The 20,263-nt window shown below is 39.1% G+C and overlaps 1 long non-coding RNA gene across 1 annotated transcript; it reads left to right on the top strand.

Annotated features, from left to right (window-relative positions):
- Positions 1 to 6,678: 6,678 nt before the first annotated feature.
- Positions 6,679 to 19,943, top strand: LOC122990607. The gene is made up of 3 exons (XR_006405420.1): positions 6,679 to 6,689; positions 8,620 to 8,626; positions 18,465 to 19,943. It is a non-coding gene; the product is annotated as an uncharacterized LOC122990607 (long non-coding RNA).
- Positions 19,944 to 20,263: the final 320 nt, after the last annotated feature.

Raw genomic sequence — 20,263 nt, 5'->3', positions numbered from 1 at the left:
CCTATTTCAATGTTCATTTAGGCACCTGACTGTTGTTTTAAGACAGGTCTTGGTCTTGGGCAGTACTCCTGCATAAATTGTATAAGCCTTTTGTGGCTCCAGAGGGAGGTGTGTGAAATCTGATAGATTTCCATTTCGTTTTAGGAAGTGTCAGTTGAAACTGAAGACTACAAGTTTGAAAGTGAAAAAAATCTGGGGTTGCGGAGCTAGAGACAAGTAAGGTTAAAGACCTCTTTAACATGCTTCTCATCTCTGCTTGAGGCTAGAGGCTCAAGACTATATTTACTTCTACAAGTGCAGCTCACCCAAATTTCCAACCAAACTGTCATGGTGGGTAATGTGGGTGCCAAGTTTTGATGAGGGAGAAGAACGGATAGACTAAAAAAGACGATACTTCTGGTTCTGCTGCATTGATTTTTATCCTTTTTTTAAACTGTACATCGAGAGTCCAGTGAGTGCAATGGCAAATTGGTGGAGTACTCTTTAAACAATAGTGGGATTGATTATGTGTGAGTGTGTTTGAGTGTGGTGGCAGAGTTGGATGGCGTGGGAACATAGTGACACTTGAGAAAACAGAACTGGGTCACTGTTGACATGGTCAGCTCTCACAAGGATTGTAAAAAAATATTGGAGGAGTGTCAAACACACACATGTAGGTCAGTCTGTCACTCTTCAGGCTGATGGGCTCTGTGTCACTGTAGACCACACAAACACTGGAGAAAGACATAGGGTGAAAAGGGTAAATATCACTCACACTGTCACTGAAAATTTGTGATAAACAGCTGGAAACACAGAGGAGGGAAGAAAATGATACAACGTAGAAAGAGAAATAAAAGACAGAGAGAGGAGGGTGAGATATTGCACCTCTGTTGTGATGAATTGAAAAACATCCAAGTGTCTTTAGCGGGAGTGCACCAGGTGAAATGAAAAAACAAAGAATCTGTCATTGTCGTGGACTGGGAGGCATCCTGGGGATTAAAGGCAAGTTGTGGTGACAGGTGGAACGTAACATGCATTTCCATTCTGTCCAAAAGTGTATCTGTAGAGAGAGCTGGTTAAATATTGTGTATCAAGTAAATGCTTATACAATAAGAGCCAAACAGATATTATGTTCTTTTCTCTTTCTCTCTTTGCAAGGATGTGCTACATGTGAAGGTCACAACCTGTAAAATGCAATCTGTAATTAATTAGTACTTCCTGTATTTAAGCAAAAGCATGCACAAACAGATATGCACAATCACATACATACTGGAATAAATCAGCTATGCTTCATGATTATTGTTGGAGAATGTTATGTAATTGCCACTGTAAAATAATAGAGTCCAGGTAAAAGGAACTGGAGCTGAGAAAGAGACAAATAACAACATTATCTGGCTGGCTATCCAAGCTGACATTTCTAGTTAAATCACAAGGCGGCGTGTGTGTGTGTGTAACAACCCTTTTGGCAAGCGTAGACTGATAACATTTCAGAGCGTTCTTCATTTCCGCAGGTCTGGCACACAGGAAGAAAGAGCAGGATCCCAACAGCTGAACATTATCTGCCTTCACCTCCTAAATATCATTCTTCTTCAAGCTGAAGTGGATCTGTAGCATGTCGCCCTTTCCTAAACACAAACCTCAGAAAACCCCAACCCTTTTCTACATTTATCTGACTCTTCTCCATCCCCATATCCGCTGTTTCTCCCCTCCATATACGATCCCTTTCTCTGTCATTTAAGTCACTCTTTGCCTTTGTCACTCAACTGCTGCCTCTGAGAACTTATTCATTTCTCTCTATATTGCCTGTCCATTCTCTATCTCTCCATCCTCTAACTGTCAGTCTCCCACTAGTCAATAGGGACCACTTATCCTACCTCTGCCTATCCCACTTTCTCTTAGATCATTACACTATATCTTGAGCTCTCTCCATTTCTTTTATTTCTTCTTTTGATGGCCCAGGGTTGCTGTGAGTGCTTCCTTTCTCATTTTTCTCTTCACTCCTTCTACAGCTTTAAAGCGGTGAAATACATCTCTTGTTACTTTTGATACTCACTGTCTCTACAATCCAATTTCTCTCTTCCTGACTCCCACTCATCTCTCTTTGGATTGTACTGTGAGGCCCAAAGTGAAGCTAGAGTGACTATCTCTCTTTCACTTCAATGACCAAAACTGTTCAGAATCTCCTTCAGGCCTGGTTTATGCGTCTGGAATGCCAAGCAAATGCCCAGAGGCTTAAGTATGAATTCTGAATATAAATCACAATTAAATAAAATGAGAGATTAATAATGTTTTGCTGTTTTAGTATCAGAAACTACTAACACAGAGGCATGCAAGTCAAGATATCACTTGTTGTGCCGTCACTTATTATCATGTGTAACTTGTCATATTTCTTTGTTATATTCTTTCTGAATTCTAGGGCCACTTCAAAGCCAGTCTGACCCTGTATGAATAAGAGCTGTAGCTAGAGAGCTGTCGCTAGAAACATTCATGTATTGTGAGACATAGACAGATAAACAGAACACATTAGAGACAAAACAGTCTGTCAACAGTCTCTCTCTTTCAGCAGTAAATCAGGGTCAAAAATACTTAGAATATGTCTGAAATCCAGTCAAGGTCGCCATTAAAGCAGCAGAGAAGAGGACTATTATGCCAGAGCTGTATTTAATATAGAACCTAATAAATGATGCTGCTGCCGCCGTCACTGGAAAACCAGCAGCAAATAACTGTTTAAAAAAGAGTGCATAAAGCTGCTGATTCAAGTTAAAAGATCCCCTGAACAGACATTCAAATATTGACAATGTTATCAGACTTAAAGAGAAAATAAGAGAGAAACAGCAAACAGCACAAACATCTGAAATGTCATGTTATGTGCTGTGAATCTCCGGTGTGTTATTCAGATTTAGAGGCAGTGATAAACTCTACCTCGGGCACTGAGCTGATTTTTATGTACACTCATGCATACAAACAGACACAGAGAGGAGCTTTGAGCAAAAGGGATTACCCACAAAGACATTAGATTATGCAGATACAAACAAACACATGGACAGGAGAAACTAAGAAATCAATAGGTAATTTTCTGGAGAGATACAGAGGAGGAACGTTATGGTTAGATCTTATTTGACATTTCTCTTTCTTAAAGTCTTTATGTGAATCTCACCCTCCGCCCTATGGTCAGCAGAATATAAAATCCCTACCTCATAATGATATTATTTTCCAGAGCAGGAAGAGGAGAAAAAGGAAAAAAAGAAAGATAATTACATGAAAAAGAGGTTTTATCAGCTTCAAGGTATTGTTCACTACAACACACAGAGCTGGAAGAAGACACATGCTATTATTGAACGATACATCTCAGAGTGGAGGAACTGTTAAAGTAACACTCATATGTTACTGTTCAGTTATGTGTGTCAGATTAATACACAAGGGTTATTGTGCTATCATACAAATATTTCAATCAATCAATCAATCAATTTTTATTTATATAGCGCCATATCACAACAAAAGTCATCTCAAGGCACTTTTCACATAGAGCAGGTCAAGACAGTACTCTTTAATTTACAGAGACCCAACAATTCCCCCATGAGCAAGCGCTTGGCGACAGCAGTAAGGAAAAACTCCCCTTTAACGAGTAGAGACCTCAAGCAGAACCCGGCTCTTGGTGGGCAGCCATCTGCTTTGACCGGTTGGAGAAAGAGAAAGATGAGAAAGATGCTCCAAAAATAAAGAGAGAAGTCATAGCTGTTCTGTTTAGTTGTCAATTGTTTAAAAAGAACATGCCAAGTTCTCTCCTAAATAAGTCCAAAGCCTCGCTAGCAGCTCCTACTGTATAGACTGAAATCTTTATTAGACCTCATGATACTTAAGTGTTGAATGGAAGGAACAACATTACTGTTGATTTTGCTTTTCTTGAGTCTTACCAGCAGTATGATGTTGTCCTTAGTGTGGTGCTTTAACTCTTTTAAAATCAGTTCATCATAATCAGAGCATAAAAGTGCTCTGCTACTTCCTTGTTAATTTACCTACAGTATGTCAGACCATTATTCATTTTGTTGTGTGAAAAGTGACATTTTGGCCTGACTGTGACACAAGTGAAAATTAAATTAAGTATCCAAAAATGTAAAGTACTCATGCTCTCGCAAGCATGAATGTACTATTATACTTATTTAAAGATCCCCTCCAGCATGTTTTAAGATATGTAAAAATACTCTGTTGGAGCAATTTATCTCTGATATGGGTTTTCCACATAAAGGTTTAGTTAACTAAAGATTCTTAAAATTACATCTACATGATCTACATCAACATTTTCTTCCTCATAAAAAATAGATGTAGAAAAGAAATAGAAAAAAAATCCAGAATTAATATGTAAATTTCAAATATTTAACTGCTTGTCTCCTACTTCACTGAAAAGTCCAGTGAAGACAAGTGTGATGTCCATTCTCAGTGCACATACACTGAGAATGGACATCACACTTGTCTACATTGCATACTGGACCCAGTTGGGTCCAAATTAGTTGTGATGTCACAAATCATGCTCATAGGTTCACACCTTAAACTCATATTTTCAGTGAGCACAGAGAAATTTTCCCCCGTCAGAAGATTCATTAGAAAACAGCCTTCTAGTGTCAAACTCTGCACATACATAATCATTCTACACAGCACAGCTCAAACCTTCAAACTGAGGTCACAATAAGAAAAACAGATTTTTGAGTGGAGGAGGACTTAATGAAAAACATGCCAATTTGATTTTGATAATTTTTGTGGACATGTAGAAATTTTGGTCTGAGAGTGACACCAAAGGAAAGGTCAAACATGAACCGAATACATTTGAATTCTTTCTAATCATTGACTGACTGCACAACATCATCACCCTTGGGTGTTGCTGTTTATTATATAGCTTATTATAAGTCAAAATTGTCCAGTTAATAACTTAAGGCCAATATTTGAATTCCCCGGATATTTTTTCTTCCAAAATGTTTATTTGTAATTGTAAAGACTGTATCAGCACTTTTACAACTGAGCCCTTTCACAAATTTGATTCCCATTCAGTTTGTTTTGGGGGAATACTGTATGTCTCCACAGTAGGAAGTGATAGTAAGCAGCCAGCCAGACAGTCTGTGTGCTTCTCACAGGAGAAGCAATCGATCAGCTGCAGGTCAGATATGAGAAACTAGTTTATGGCTGGAAATTACCTTCTTTTCTTTTTCTGCTTCCTGTCTCTCTCCACCGGTCTCCTCCACTCTCTTGCTCCTCATGTCTTTCATGTCTATTGTCTCAGATCGATAGAGACTCCCGGGGCACAGACCAGACAAAATCCAGCAGCCCACAGTCAGCAGGCCTGCACACTGCACAAACATGCACTTACACACAAACACACGTGCATTGTTTCATTGACTGCCTCCTTCCAGAAAAGTGGTGGATGCACCAGATACAGTATGTGTAAACATCAGTAAAAGATACTTCATTTCTTTCCATCCAGTTCATCTTCACTGCATCCACCCCTCAGTTCCCCAAACTCAAAACACAATTTCTCTTCCCTTAATCATTAACCATTAGGTTAAAAACAACTCACCTCCAATCTTCTCTATGAAATTGATAACATTGAGCTCAACTAGATGAAAGACAGGGAAGAACAGAGAAAGAAAAGGAGGAAAGAGGAGTGAGAGCACACCTTCAAACAGTAACAAAGTTCAGAGTTTAGAGTTATTCAGGTTCCTGCATCAACACCCTTTTCTTAATTTATGTTCTTCTCTCACTTTAGATTTTGAACGTTATTTGAGAGAGCAGAGAAATGCAGCTACATAAAGGCTGAACGAAATGTTTGCTTGGTGTCACAACAGTGACCACACTTAATTAGTCAGTGTAACACAAAGATTACTCTGATTACAGGGGCTCCTATGACATGAATTAACTCCAAGAAAATAAACAATGGGAAGGGAGGGAAAAACATGAGAATGTAACATGTGTCGGTGTGTGCAGAGGTCACTGTATGATTGTAGAGGGTCTCTTGTTTGAATGAGGCAGGTCATGATGTGCTGTTGTGATGTTGTGAGACAAATTACCAGTGTCGCCTGGGGTTTCTGACACCTTGACGTGACAAATGGGGACGTGACAGCTATTGTCATGGGAACACAAGGGATCAGCACTGTCACATACATCTTTGTAAGTGGTGACAGAGTCTGTTTGACGAGCTCTTCATTTAGTGGAATTTCCTCTTGTGTCTTCACTTCTCTACTTCTTCCTCTCTCACCCTATTCTTTGAAAAAAACAAACAAACATGTGAATTAGGTGGTGGATGCATTCACGTAAAAAGTTTACAGGAACATGCTCTCTATGTTGGAAAGACTTGTTGTGGTTTAATTATGAACTACCCTTTTAGGAAGAAGTTCCTGTTTTTTTCTCCAAAAAGTGCTCAAGTCTGCTTAATTAATATGAGAATTTTAGCATTCCTGCTTGGATCTATGTAGAAGGAATTCTTAAACCTGCAATAATTGTTTGGCCACTAGGAGGCAGCAGAAACAAGCTATAAACACAACACAGACATTCCTTTTCTCCACTAAGTCAGGTCTCCATCAAGACCTGGCTTAGCTGTTTGGCTGTGCAATGCTCTACTATTTCACCAGCTAGTCACTAACTTTGTCTGCCTGCTGTTTGATGCCTGCCAGGTAACATAAAGTGGGTTTTTAAAGCTTTTTCACTGAAAACAACTGCCTGCTGTGTCTGGAAATGATGCCATGAGAGCTGTGAGACTGAATCAAAACAGTAGAGTTTGTGAGCTGGAAAACCAGCAACAAACAATGAGCTGCCAAAAAGCTTTGTAAATCTGAGGGACATTGAGAAGTTGGTGGATAATTATCTGTGTCTCTGTGTCATCATTATAAGCAACCTTTTTCACATACAAATAGTCAAGAGTCACTGTTAATTTTAAAATAAAGATTATAGCAGCTTTTGAGTATATACCATATAATCATTTTTTTGCTGTATAACTGGAATACTGGGTGTAAAAGTCTGTGCCTGAATCCTAGCTTCCCAAAGTAGATTTAAGTATAAATTTGAACAAAGACTTTACTTTAACAACAGCAAAACAATATCACAGTGTCTCTAAAGTTTCAACAAAGGATTTTCCAAACTACTTTCCAAACTTTTCCCTTCCTGTTGTCACTACATTAGTAACCACTGACACATTCAGACAAAAGCAACAAACTTTTCTGGTTTTGAGTATTTAGTAATGAGTACAAAAATACATATTTGGTCAAGTAGTCCTTTAAAAACTGCTTCTTCAAAAGTAAAAACAGTATAAAACAAATTGTTGCAATTAATTTGTTGCAACTCAATGATGAGAGCTTTTGTGCTTGTGTGTGTGTGTGTGTGTGTGTGTGTGTGTGTGTGTGTGTGTGTGTGTGTGCGATGGACATGTCTCTTCAGCAGTCGAGATGAATGTTTAATTACATGGGTTCAAAGACACTCTATTATAAGAGAGCAGACAGAATGGAGGGGAGGAAAAAGAGTTAGCAAGAACATAATCTGTCCTCCTGTGGGCTCTGTGCGGCTGTCAGACAATGTTGCAAGGACAAATTTAATTTAGTCTGGGGATTTAGCCCATTCAGTGGCTGACTTTGCTTTGGCTGCTATGAGCTGATGAAGAAGAAGAGTTGAAGGATCCAACACATTCACCTTTGCCGCTCAATTTGAACATCTAATTAACTTTAAAAACGAAAGAAGTCTTTCATGGCCTAATGAGTTCATATCAGCCCCAGTGATAATTTGGAGGATTGAACCATGCTTACACATTTTACTGCAGCAATTACACTTGTAGTGATAATTCTGAAACCCTGAATTATTGCTTTTTGGACAGCAAAACACAAATATCATTTGGTAAAAAAGCAGAGAGGACGAGGAAAGTTAATACAAATGTGGTGAGAGATTAGTGTGAACTAATATATTTGTGTATCCAGTGTAGTAAACTAATAGACTGTTTTAATGGCCTAAGAGAGATAAAATACAGAAGCTAGCCAGTGAGTCTCATAAGATTTCCACTTTGTACATAAAACTGTGAGCTTCTCACAGGTTTGAATCTATGACCTTCTGGGGAAAAAAACTACAAAATACATCTTTGGAAAAATCTGGGAGAAGGGTAACCTGAAGATACCTTATTTCCTGTTAGCACTGAGATATCCCTTGTGTGTGGGGAGATTTGCTGGCGATGAAGGCATGCCTTCATAACAACACTGCCTGTCTCCCTCTGCCTACTATAACCACAGAGCAGGTCCCATCACACTGAGCTGGCAGGTGCAAAGGTCTGAGAGAGTTTAACTGCTGCGCTGTTATCCCAGCGTGCTCCAGTCTGTCCCCATATGTGCAGGGAAAGTCAGAAAATAGATAAGAAAAACTGAAGAAAGTTGTCTGGACTGAAAAAGAGAGAGAGCGCAAGTAAGTTTGAGAGATTTGTCCCCTTGCACTACATACAAGCTATAATTGCCTGGCTGCCAGTCATTCCAGATGGTATATCAAAGTTGAAACAGTGGCCAGAGAAAGTAACAGGAGAGCCTCACTTTTTTTTTTTTTTTTTACCTTTCCCTCCATCTTATTACAGTGTGATGGAGAAAAATTGCAAAAACTCAGACACAGACAGGTGCGAAGAGAGAGAGAGAGAGTTAGCAATTAAATGTCAGAGTAGATTAAACAAAAATGTGAGAAATGAAACTCTTTGTCTGTAAAGTTGAGTATACCCGGCAGAAAACGAGTGCAGAGAGAGTAAATGGATGCTAAAACTAATTAGTGAGAATGTTGAAACTAAAGCCTGGATATTAAAGACAGCTGCCAGGAAGAAAAAAGAAAAGAAAGATTAGAGACTGATGTGAAAGATGGAGAGGAGCACACTTGTGACTTAATGAGTTTAGTTCTGCTCATCAAGCTCATCTTTCTGAATATCAACTCATGCGCTGCCTTTTACGTCTGAAATTAATATCTTAAGTAGTGACTGTGCTGTTTTAAGTGTGAGATGTAACAGAAAATGCTGAGATAAAGTGAAAGCAGAGAGCCAAACACTAGAAAGCGGCGTAATACTGTTGACACAGTCCAAGACCTTGAAATAGATCCTCTTTCACTTCACACATACATCCACTTCCTTAATTCCCTCAGCCAAGCTCTCAACACATACCGTACTGTAATTATAGTTTCCACTGATCAAACATAGAGAGATGTTAATTAGGCTGATACAGCATCACTCTCTGTTCCCTCACTGTTCTTTATTTTTTATTTTTGAAATTTTTGCAACCTGGGCCTAATTGATTTTGTGGAAATTCTTTTTTTTTTTTTTAAATTTCACCCCCCAAAAAACAAACAAACTTTGTTGCTGAAATCTGCAAAATACAGACAAAGCAGTTCATTAGAAAGAAGCAACTCAAGCATTCAGATGATGAGAAAAGTTTGAAACACATTCCTGTTTTAACCCACTCACTTTAAACCATTTATTTGGAAGTGACAACAAAAGTGAACTCATCTGAACTCTCTTATTACAATCATCCCTTACACTGTTAAACTGTGTTCACAACTACAGTAGGTACAAAATAGCAGTGTCCCAAAAAGTATACTATAAAGTATATACTACATACAGTTAATATGTAGTATGAAATTAAAGGTGCAGTATGTAGAATTTAGTGACATCTAGCGGAAAGGACTTCGCAGAAATGGAATTAATATTCATAAATATGTTTTAATTGGTGTATAATCACCTGAAAACAAGAATTACCTCAGAATGAGCCCTTTACATCTACATAGGGAGTGAGAGTTCAGAGAGGCTGCCATGTCGCACCACTATGTTACTACAGTAGCCCAGAACAGACAAACACTGACTCTAGGAAGGGCCTTTGGTGTTTTTCACAAGTTTTGCGGCCACTGGAGGTTCTCCTACATGCTAGGAAGGGGAGGGGTATTCCCTTGGTTGCAATGTGCAACCTCACTGCTAGATGCCACTAAGTTTTACACACTGGTCCTTCAATACCAAGCGGGTAGCTCCTGGTCTGAAAAGTGAAGCCAATTTAGAAGTGCCTTAAACTTGCATTTTTTTCTAATGGCCAGCAGGGGCGACTCCACTGGTTGCAAAACCAAGTCTGACTGTATGGAAATCTAAGAGAAAATGATCCAACTTCCCTCTTGATTTATTACCCCAGTAAACTAACCAGTGCTAACCAAGCTAAAAGCTAGTGTTAGGGTCAGCTCCACCCTCTCTTCCGAATATGGCCATTTCTGGCTAAAAAAATCAAAGATGGCGACTTGAGGCTTCAAAATGGCAGTCCGCGAACCAACAGGTGACGTCATGGTGACTATGTCCAATTTTTTTTACAGTCTATGTATAATACACAGCAAATTATTCAATCAGTAGGATGTTTTCAGGTGGTTCACATTTCTAGAAGCATCTCTGACAAAAGAAGGTTTAAGTGACATCTCCTCCAGTTTTAAAACATTCTTCTTTGAATAATAATTTGTGTCTGATGTGATTTCTCCATAAAACAGTTCAATTACCTGGTAAGAATTTCTTAAAATGACATCTTCTTTTTCTACCTCATAAAAAAACCCAGAATCTATGAATACGCAAATATTTTTCACTTCAAAAGTTGAACTGCTGAATATAAAATATTATTTTCAGTGTAAAGTCCATTCTCAGTGTATTTGCACTGCAGGCTTCAAGTCTCCACATCACATTTGTTAATCTCAGATTTTTCAGTGAGCACAGGAGGACAGAGAAAAGCTCCACTTTCAGCAGATGAATATGAAAACAGCCTTCCAGAGTCAAACGCTGCACATATATCGTATGTGCAGAGTACAGTGAAGAAAAACACATTTTTGACTGGAGGGGAACTTTAAAGAGAGAATCCAGTGCATTAGTTCACGCACAACACTGAAGTCATACTTGCATTAGTTGATTAGCATCACCTGTGTCGTTCATGCTTTACTTGATCAGCCACTCATTCATAAACTGCATGGCTTCTAGCTGATTAGTGACATATTGTTGACTTACAAAGACTTATTTCATGTAAGTATTTATTAAGGAGGGATTCATTCTCCCAGCAGAATCCTTGTTGCTACTTGGATTACTTGTTTTCTGCCAAATCTAATTGTATAACAATTTGGCCAGTTCCTCGACGAACGTGTCTCTGACTACACTGGAATTTTTACAAACTGGATTCTATTTTTGTACATTTTTATCTGTTATAATAATTTCCCACTTACCAAATTTGCTCTGCTTTCCAGGCTCCTCGTATATACAGAGCCAAAACTATAAATATGAAACTGTTATAAAGGCAGAATATTTCTTTACTGTGAGACATCTCAGTAATTTTCTTCTCTTTTAAATGCACCCATTGTGTATTAGTATGTGTGTGAGTCTCTGTGTACGCCACATGGTTTTATCAATAATAGCCCAATAATCATACTAAATTGCCATTTCTTTTTCAATCTTGCAGTGCAGAATGAAAATGGTAATGTGAGCAGAGAATCATAGGTCTGGAACCAGGCCAGATCAATGAGCCTGAATATTAAAATGTTTCTGAAAGATACACAATGCAGACAGTTGTTGCACATCTTCCAATACAATCAAAAGTTTATAAAAAAAGTAACTATCTAGTCTAGCATGTCCTTGCATATTTGTGTGCTGGTCCAGTGATGGTTGAATGGATGTGTTCTTTTCATTTTAAAAGCCGTATTAGTTGCTTTTTTTCTTCAGAGTCAGTCACTCATGCTGAATGCATTCATGACAATTTCCTCATACCGCATCATACCACACATGCATTAACACAAAAACATCGACACACAGATGCATGAGCAGATTACAGGGGCATCCTCCATTATCAGGTAACAATTTTGTTCACAAAGCCAAGAGCGCTGAGGTGAACTGTGTTTTAGTTTCAACTTTGAGTGACAAGAGATGTGAGATTACTTTTTTTGTTTGTTTTTTGGCTACACACTGTCAACCTGACAAAGAAAGACACTTCAACAGCATCTAAGAATTTTGAGAATCAGTGAATCTTAAAATGAGGTTAAGATCGATCTTCTTTCTATTTGCATATGTTGTCCAACTTTGATTTAATAGTAATTTAAAAACTAGACACTTGCTGCTAGGGGCATTTATTATTTGAAATCTGTCTGATGTAAAGTCAACTTAGAAGTAATGAAAAAACAGGTAAAACATGCATTTCTGTGTGTTGCTGCATGTCATCTGGCAAGACAAAGCTTTAATTTTTAATTTATTTTATTGTAACGTGTATTTAGTGTGTGAAGAAGTATGAAAGTTGGAAATCCACCCCACTATTCACCATCAGGGACGGAGGAAGTCTGTAACCATAACAGTCCATCCATTTTGTGCTGCTCTCTTTAGATTACATTTCTCTTCCAGAATCTCTCCATCTATCTGCTGAAATCCTATTTTCATGACAAACAATAAGACACACACACTCACTCCATCACTGCTCCCTGTAGCTGCCAGAGAACAGGACAAAGGAAAGAATGGAGCAATATTTAAAAAGATGAGGTGGGAGGAAGCTGAGAAAAGGTCCTGTTTCTCATACAGTGTCTAATTCATTCAGGCTAATATCAGTGTCAGGATATCTTTTAATCTTAATCCAGCTAACTGGCCGGTGAACTGATTTCCTAAGGTAACATAAAACCATGGTCAGCACACTATAGCTTAAAGAGACAGAAAGAGACTTGTTTTAATGCAGATCAGCAACAGTAAATTATTTTTGGATACATAAAATGTATCTACTATATTATTATATATATAATATTTTTATTATTTCTCATATTTTTTAGTGTGGCAATATGTCATTAATAAATGTTGGCACATTTCACCATGTGTATTGATAAATGACATACTGTTATAAATGAGACAGAGCTTATTACGAATTTTTAATTATGTCATGTAATGAGGAGCCTATCTATTGTACGAAACTTCACAATAAATAATATTTTTTAAAAACTTGTAAAAAAACAAAACAAAACAAAAACTAAACTAAATTGAAAATAAAAAACCTAAATTGTGCACATGATGCTAGCTTATTTTATAAGCACATGGCATAAAGATGACTGGTGTTAAAAATGGCAAACAAACCAACATGAAATAATAACCCTCAATGATCCGATAATAATCAGCTCCAGTTAATTTTGCTTTTTCCTGCTTTAATGTAGTTGTTATTAAACCTAATTGCTTTTTATGATTTGGATAAAACAAATGTAGCAAACTTTATCTTAAACCCAAGGGTATATTATTGAGTAACAGTTATTTAACTCTTGTAATTATGTAAATGATTAATGAAAACCAAAGAATCTTGCAGCTCTCTTCTGAAAATGTGTCTGACAAGATTAACAGTTTGATCTATAAGAATGTTTTTAATGAAAATGAGTTTACAGATAGAATAGAGCTTAAACTTTGATTAAACCTGCAACTTTGAAGATTTGAGTTGCTGCTCTGGTAACACGATAGACCAAGCCTGCTTCAGGGGATGGAAAATCCTGGGCGTATTCCAAACTGTCACCAACCTCAGCTGTAACTCAATTATCCACAAACAAGGAACAGGACCCAGATGTGAAGTCAGCATGTGCTGTCACAACACCACTGCCCTAAAACATCAAAGTAAGCTGCAGCGGATGCTGAGGGAGCAATCATTTGCCAATCAGTACTATCGCTCACAGCAACAACTCACCCAGGAATAAACCCTCTCATCATAACTCTGATTGACCTACTCTACACTGTATCAGTCGCTTCAGTTGTGCTGCAGAGTGTGGGGAAGCAGCTGGGCTGCTTTGCTTACTCTGCTATGTAGACGTCCTCCTCCCCAGCCACTTCCTCTACACCTTCCTGGTTGACCCTGAGGCGTTCCCAGGCCAGGTTGTATTTGTACTTTCACTATCGTGTTCTGGGTCTGCCTCTGGTCTCCTTCCGGTTGGATGTTCCCAGAGTTCTTAAACAGGGAGGCATCCCGGAGGAATCCTGATCAAATGCCTGAACTGCCTAAACACCGCCTTTCAATGCAAATGAGTGCCATTTCTCTGGTTTCAGTCTGAATGACACTCATAGCTCCTCTCAGGCTATTGAGGCGCAAATGGCCGTAAAGCTACCTTCAGACAGTGAGTGGTTGCTGCATGGCAACCGTGAGGTTGGTGGCAGCAGCAAGGAGAGATAAAGCTGCAGCCACTCTCGACAACCCACACCGCTACTAGCAGCTGCTGTCTAAACAGATGGTTGAACTAGTGGTAAGGTGAAACCTTACCACTATGGATCACCCTGTGACCATGGCAAACCCAGAAACAACACTGAGGAAAACACTGCAGAAACCAAATTGTACTGGTATCTGAATTTGCCAAATTATCTTCACCAGCAGTGAACAGACAAATATTAACAAATATTAATTAACTAAAATGGTCTAGGACAACAACGGCTGGGCCAAAACACAATGTTTATGATATTAGCAAGCTAAATTGACAAGCTAAATTAATGGATATAAATCATGTCATATTGCCAAACCATTTCCTCTACTTTAAGGCTGCCAGGTGGCAGACACAGCAGTATTTGCTCGTTGTTTCAAAACACCTAAAGGCTGAGCACAGAAATGCTGACAAGAAAACTCAATGTCATTCTTTTGGTCACTATCCAGAGATCATGCCCATGGGAGTGTGGGAACTAATCAGGAACTTCATCCTCTGGCTCAGCTCCCTCTTCACCACAACATTCTGGTGACATGGCACCAATCCACCTGTCCATCATAAGCTCTCTCTTACCCTCAGTCATGAAGAAGACCCAGAAAAACTTAGCAACTCACTCCCAACCCAAAAGAGGGAATCCTCTATTTTCTGGCACATGACCATGACCTTGTACTTCCAGGTCATGGTCTGTCATCTTAACTGCGTCACACTTGGCTGCAAACCATCCCAGTGCAGTCTGACAGTCACATGGCACAAAAAGAACTTCATAATCGGCATAACGTCCAAACAGCCTGTTTTTTATAATCATGGTCAGCACACCGAGGTCCTTAACTTTGCCTGCCACTAAAATGGTAATGCATCAGACCCCTCATGATTAAACTGACACTAACTTGCACACATAACTATGTTCATCTGCAAAGAAACACAATAAACACAACCAATTTCCTGCTATGTGGGATGTGAGACGAAGCAAATTGAACTACTTGGAAATCCATTTTTATAGCGTCACTCCGTTATGAAATGTGTTAAAAAAATGTTTGGTTTGAAAAAAAAACAATCCTATCACAAGGTGCCCCTGAGAGAAATAATGAAAACTTAAGTAAGTTATGTAAATCCTGCCTTTGAGGGACTGAGGACAAGTGTTGTTAGTGGGACACCGTGCGGCACACACAGTCTCACCTCTCTCCCGCTGATGCATTCTTTTATCCCGTTCTAATTCAAATCCATTTCCTTCCTGTCACCTCCTTGACAGCACTGCTAATGTTGCTTAATAAAATTATGCAAAGGAACAGCGCTCTGTCCTGTTCTGAGCATATTGAATTATCTGTCTGAGGAGAGAGAGAAAGGGGAAAAAACCCAGGAGATGGATGACCTCTTCAAGTCACTGGCACATCTCTCTCTTTCTCTCTCTGAGGGTTAATATGGTTTTAATGAAACCCTGCTCCTACATTGATTTATGTCATAGTGCAAAATGAGTGAGAAGTGATGGAGAGGTTCAGTGTGAATCTGTTTTATTTACTAATAGTGAAGAAAGGAGAGGAGAGGAGACTATATTACATAAACAGCAAAGATATAGACAGCTGTAAGTGAACCAATGTGAAGCATAAATCAGGGGGATTCATCACTTTACCAGTTACCTAAATCCTTCCAAATGATATTCAGTTTTCTGGAGTAGCCGTGGGTCTGTTTCTGCGGGTTAATATGGTTTTGATACACCGTTTTAATGCTGCATGAACAGAAAATTGAAGGGAGAGCGAGCGAGAGATGACAGTTGCTTACGGGTTCAATCTGGAGCTGCTCCACTTAACTAGAGGATGAACAGAAAAGAGCAGAGGAGAGATGATGATTTAAGAGAGCCGAGTAGTAATATGCTACACTCAGTGGGCTGCAGTCTCTCTGGTGATGAGAGCATTGTCATATTAATAGGATCTTGTATTTAAATGTGTGTATGTGTATGTGTGAAGATGAGTAGATATATAGTAAATATGGAGAAAAAAGCACTGCTGGCTGGTACAGCTCCACTGAAATCAGCACAGCAGAGAAGGACAGGAGTCAATACTTGTATAGATAACAGATAAAACAGGACAGGAAGGAAGTAAAGAGGAGGAGAAGGGAGACAGAGGAGATAAGAAGGAGATAAAAGAGGTGAGACAAGGTGAAATGAAATAAAAGGGGAACAAGGAAAGGAAAAGTTTGGGTGAGATGACACAAACTAGTTTACATAAAGAGAAAGTTAAACAGACATGACCTTCATTATCATTCAAGAAATGTGAATTAAGAATAATAAGGTGACATAGAAGAGTCAGAGTGAAAGACATGTAAAAATAGAAGGCTGTGAGACTCAGAACAAGATACTGTAAACTGAAAAAGACATCTCATCTTGGATGTATGACCATCAGATCCAAAGGTGTAAACTGGGGCACTAATGTTGCATTCACGTGATATAGACTTTACCGTAATTACCAGTTTCTGATTTATAAATACCGTTCATGACATCTTATTTGTACTTATGAGTGGGAAAATATATACAATATATCTGATATAAGTGCCTTAAAGGCAAACAAATATGGACGCCTCAAGGGAATTAACTTTAATGGATACAGTGGTATATTGTTCATGCACAATACTTTTAAAGGGGATCTATTATCACTGCAAGTAGGAATAGGTGTTGACTGCCTCTGCCACTTCTTTAATCCTGTCTCACCACTTTCCAGTCCTGTGCTGCAGTTTAAAGGTTGTATGCCTCTGGCTCTGTATACACACCTTCTCCGCCGAACCGCTGTTAGTTGTTAGTCTCTGCAGACCAGCTGTTAGCCTATCTCAGCTTGCTAGCGATCTACCGGCGTACTCAACAAACTGTGCATTATCTACTGTGGTATACCCTGACTGGACTCTTCTCTGCCACAATATCAGGACTATCCCTGTCCTCTCTTTTTGTCCCATCATCCTACTCTTCATCCTACAGCTTCACTGCTGTGCTGCTGCAGTGGTCCGAGGCTGGGTGTTCCTCCCCAGCTTGTGGCGTCGGTGGCTAGCTGGCGCTCCTAAGCTGCTGAAAAGGTGTTCATAAAATACTCCAAACTGGAGCTACTGAACCTCCTCTGTCACATCACTCCAAACCCCCGCACTAACACTGCATTCCTCGGACTCCTGCGTCGCCCCCATTATGTGCACAGGGCCTCCTGATGAAAGTTTATTTACTCGGATTATGCTATTCCCTCTGTACTGTCTGACAGGAAATCCATCGATGACAGGCGATGTGACAACGTCATTACAACAAACCACACGTACGTACTGGCAATCTGAGGCCCCTGGTCTGCGTTGACAGTGTCGCTCCTCCCATATCGCCTGCCTCAGCATCTATAAACAACACTGCAACATTTATGCTGCTGAATACTGACTATGTGGGATATATAATGTTACAATGTTGGATTCATATTAAATGTGGCCAAACTGTCAAATAAAAAGGTAAACATATGTAGAAATAATCCCTGTGAGCAAAAAGCACCGGTTTCAGACTGCTCTGAATGCTAGGTTTCCAACAGTTTTTTCTACTTTCAAACTGAGCTGATGTCAGTGCGTGGTCACCTGCTGCAGTTGTTGTAGTTGTTGGAGTTCACTGCTCCACTCCGCTAACATTATGGCATTTCTGTGGCTGTTTCTGCTTATACTATTCCTCCCTCCATTATTTCTAAATGATCTTCTGAACAAAGAGCTCCAAATATCTCCAGATCTTGTTGTGTGGATCGGTTTTATTAGAAGAATAGCACCACTAACAAAGCTCTGCTAAAACAGTGGATAAGCACATTTCATTTACTGTTAATTCTTTACAATAAAAGTCTCCTGTTATTAAGTTATTTAAAAGCTTTTAATATGAAGCAGCAAAAGCAGGAAATGTTGGTTTTTCATCAGCAGTAACTTGACATGACTCTGATTTGTGCTAAACGTATTCTAAACGTCTTCTAACTCTGTTAGAAGCTACAAAAGTGCTAAGAGCTGAACACATATAGGATAAAGATGTCAAACAATAAGCAGGTAATGAGCCTTACCAAACAGAGACATCCAGCTGTAATATTTGCGGATGTTTGTGCTCTCCACTCACATATTTCAGATCGGATTTCGGCTTCAACAAGTACAGATGTATTTGAGAAGTTTATATTTTGAGTAAAGAACAAGAACAAGAGGCAAAATCCGACTACAATAGTTTGCTCCGGAGCCTTCGCCAATGAGAACAGAGTGGACTTTTCGGGACGGGGGCAGAGGGAAGGGTAGTCCAAAATGGACTGTGTCAGAAGGCTGTACTGAGGGGCTGCATAAAGGGCCAGTATAAGATAAATAAGGAGTGTTTAGAACTGTGAATCATACAAAGCTACTCTAGCAGAGTCCAAAAATAAAAATACACAGCTGGAAATGAGCATAATAATAGGACCCCTTTAATCCTCACATGACCAACTCTTCAGTCATATAACTGTCTTGAATCATTGTAAATACTTTCATGTCATAAACATGGGAATCTTTTCCATCTCTACACCATCTATTGTGACCTCTCTTTTGCAGGAACACCCTGATCACACTCAAATTCACACCTGGAGCCTGGGGAGAGGCAAGCGCTGCTTCTTTGCTTCTTTGCTTCTTTGCTTTTCACTGCCAGTCCAGGGGATTCAGCTGGCGACCTTCTCGTCACAAGCTTGCTTCTCTAACCTTTAGGCCACCGTTAGACAGTGTGACAATGGGCCAACAGGCACAATAGCAGGACCCTGAAAGTGAGGCAGCTAAATAGAAGGCACGCATCATTTATTTTATTATTTACACCTGTGCTTCCATGAAAAGGCCTGAACTAACATCTAACAAACATCAGGGCAGTCATAGTTTAAATTACTCAATAAGGTCAATTAGGTGGCAAGAACTGAATTAGCTATAATTATCAATCAACCTATACTACATTTATTAATTGATGTTAAACCTGTTTATTCACTGTGTATGTATACTGTATATGTGCAAAAGACAGTCATACCCAACAACAAGTATAATATGGCCCACTAAATTGTGTTTTTGTTTTGTTACAATGCTGTGTTTACACTGTTGATTACTTGAACACTTGACACTACAAAATATATTTTATATGCTTACACTTCACTAAGGGCTTTAGCAAATGAAACATTCTGGAAAATTGAGAATTGCAATCTAATGAGAGAGTAAAAGAGAAACACAGGCAGCATGAGAAGGATAAAGCATGTTCATAATATTTGAAACACACAGGCGGTACAGTAGGTGCCATTTTACACACAAGAAATAGAGGAAAGTTTCCCTCTTTGTGAGGGTCAGTTGGAGCAGAGAGCCCCAATTGGTCCATTGAGATCTTTTCAATAATGAACATAATTACATCTAGAAGTCTTGCAGCAATCTCTGACTAAGTGCTCTCTGCCTCCTAATTGACCAGCACTGTAATAAGAGCCAGACACTCTTTACATAGAAATTAATGTCATTACAACAAATGATGGAAAGTGAGGATCACATACTGATATGAATAGGGCAGAGACTCCACATTCATACAACCTCTTTCACATCCATGCTCTGTAAAACTACAACATTAAGGGAGCGCTGTGGTAGCCAAACGGTTACAGTGCATGCGACAAAACCACAATGGTTTGGTTCAAATCCGCCTGGGGACCCTTGTTACATGTTGTACCCCTCTCTCTACCCTTTGTATCCTGTCTGCTCCTCCACTGTCAACTGTTGAATAAAGGCAGAAATACTCAAAAACATATATTAACAATAAAAAAATAAAAACTACATTAAAATCCCAGGCAGTGTCAGTCGCCTCCTTGGTTCTTTAGAAGTGTTACACTCACTGACCGAGCCGAAATCATTGCCACAACAGATTAGACATGCATACTACACCAATAAATAACTGTCCAAAGAAAAGGCAAAAATGCCCAAAAACATATCTCTTAAAAAAAAACCTACAATATTAAAATCCCAGGCAGCATGTCAGTCGCCTCCTTGGTTCTTTAGAAGTGTTACACTCACCGACCGAGCCAAAATCATTGCCACGACAGATTAGACAAGCATACTGCACCAATAAATAAAA

Source organism: Thunnus albacares, chromosome 10, assembly GCF_914725855.1.
Source record: "Thunnus albacares chromosome 10, fThuAlb1.1, whole genome shotgun sequence".
Classification (NCBI taxonomy): Eukaryota; Metazoa; Chordata; class Actinopteri; order Scombriformes; family Scombridae; genus Thunnus; species Thunnus albacares.
The sequence above is the reverse complement of the archived record's forward strand: the minus strand, read 5'-3'. Positions and strand labels throughout refer to the sequence as shown.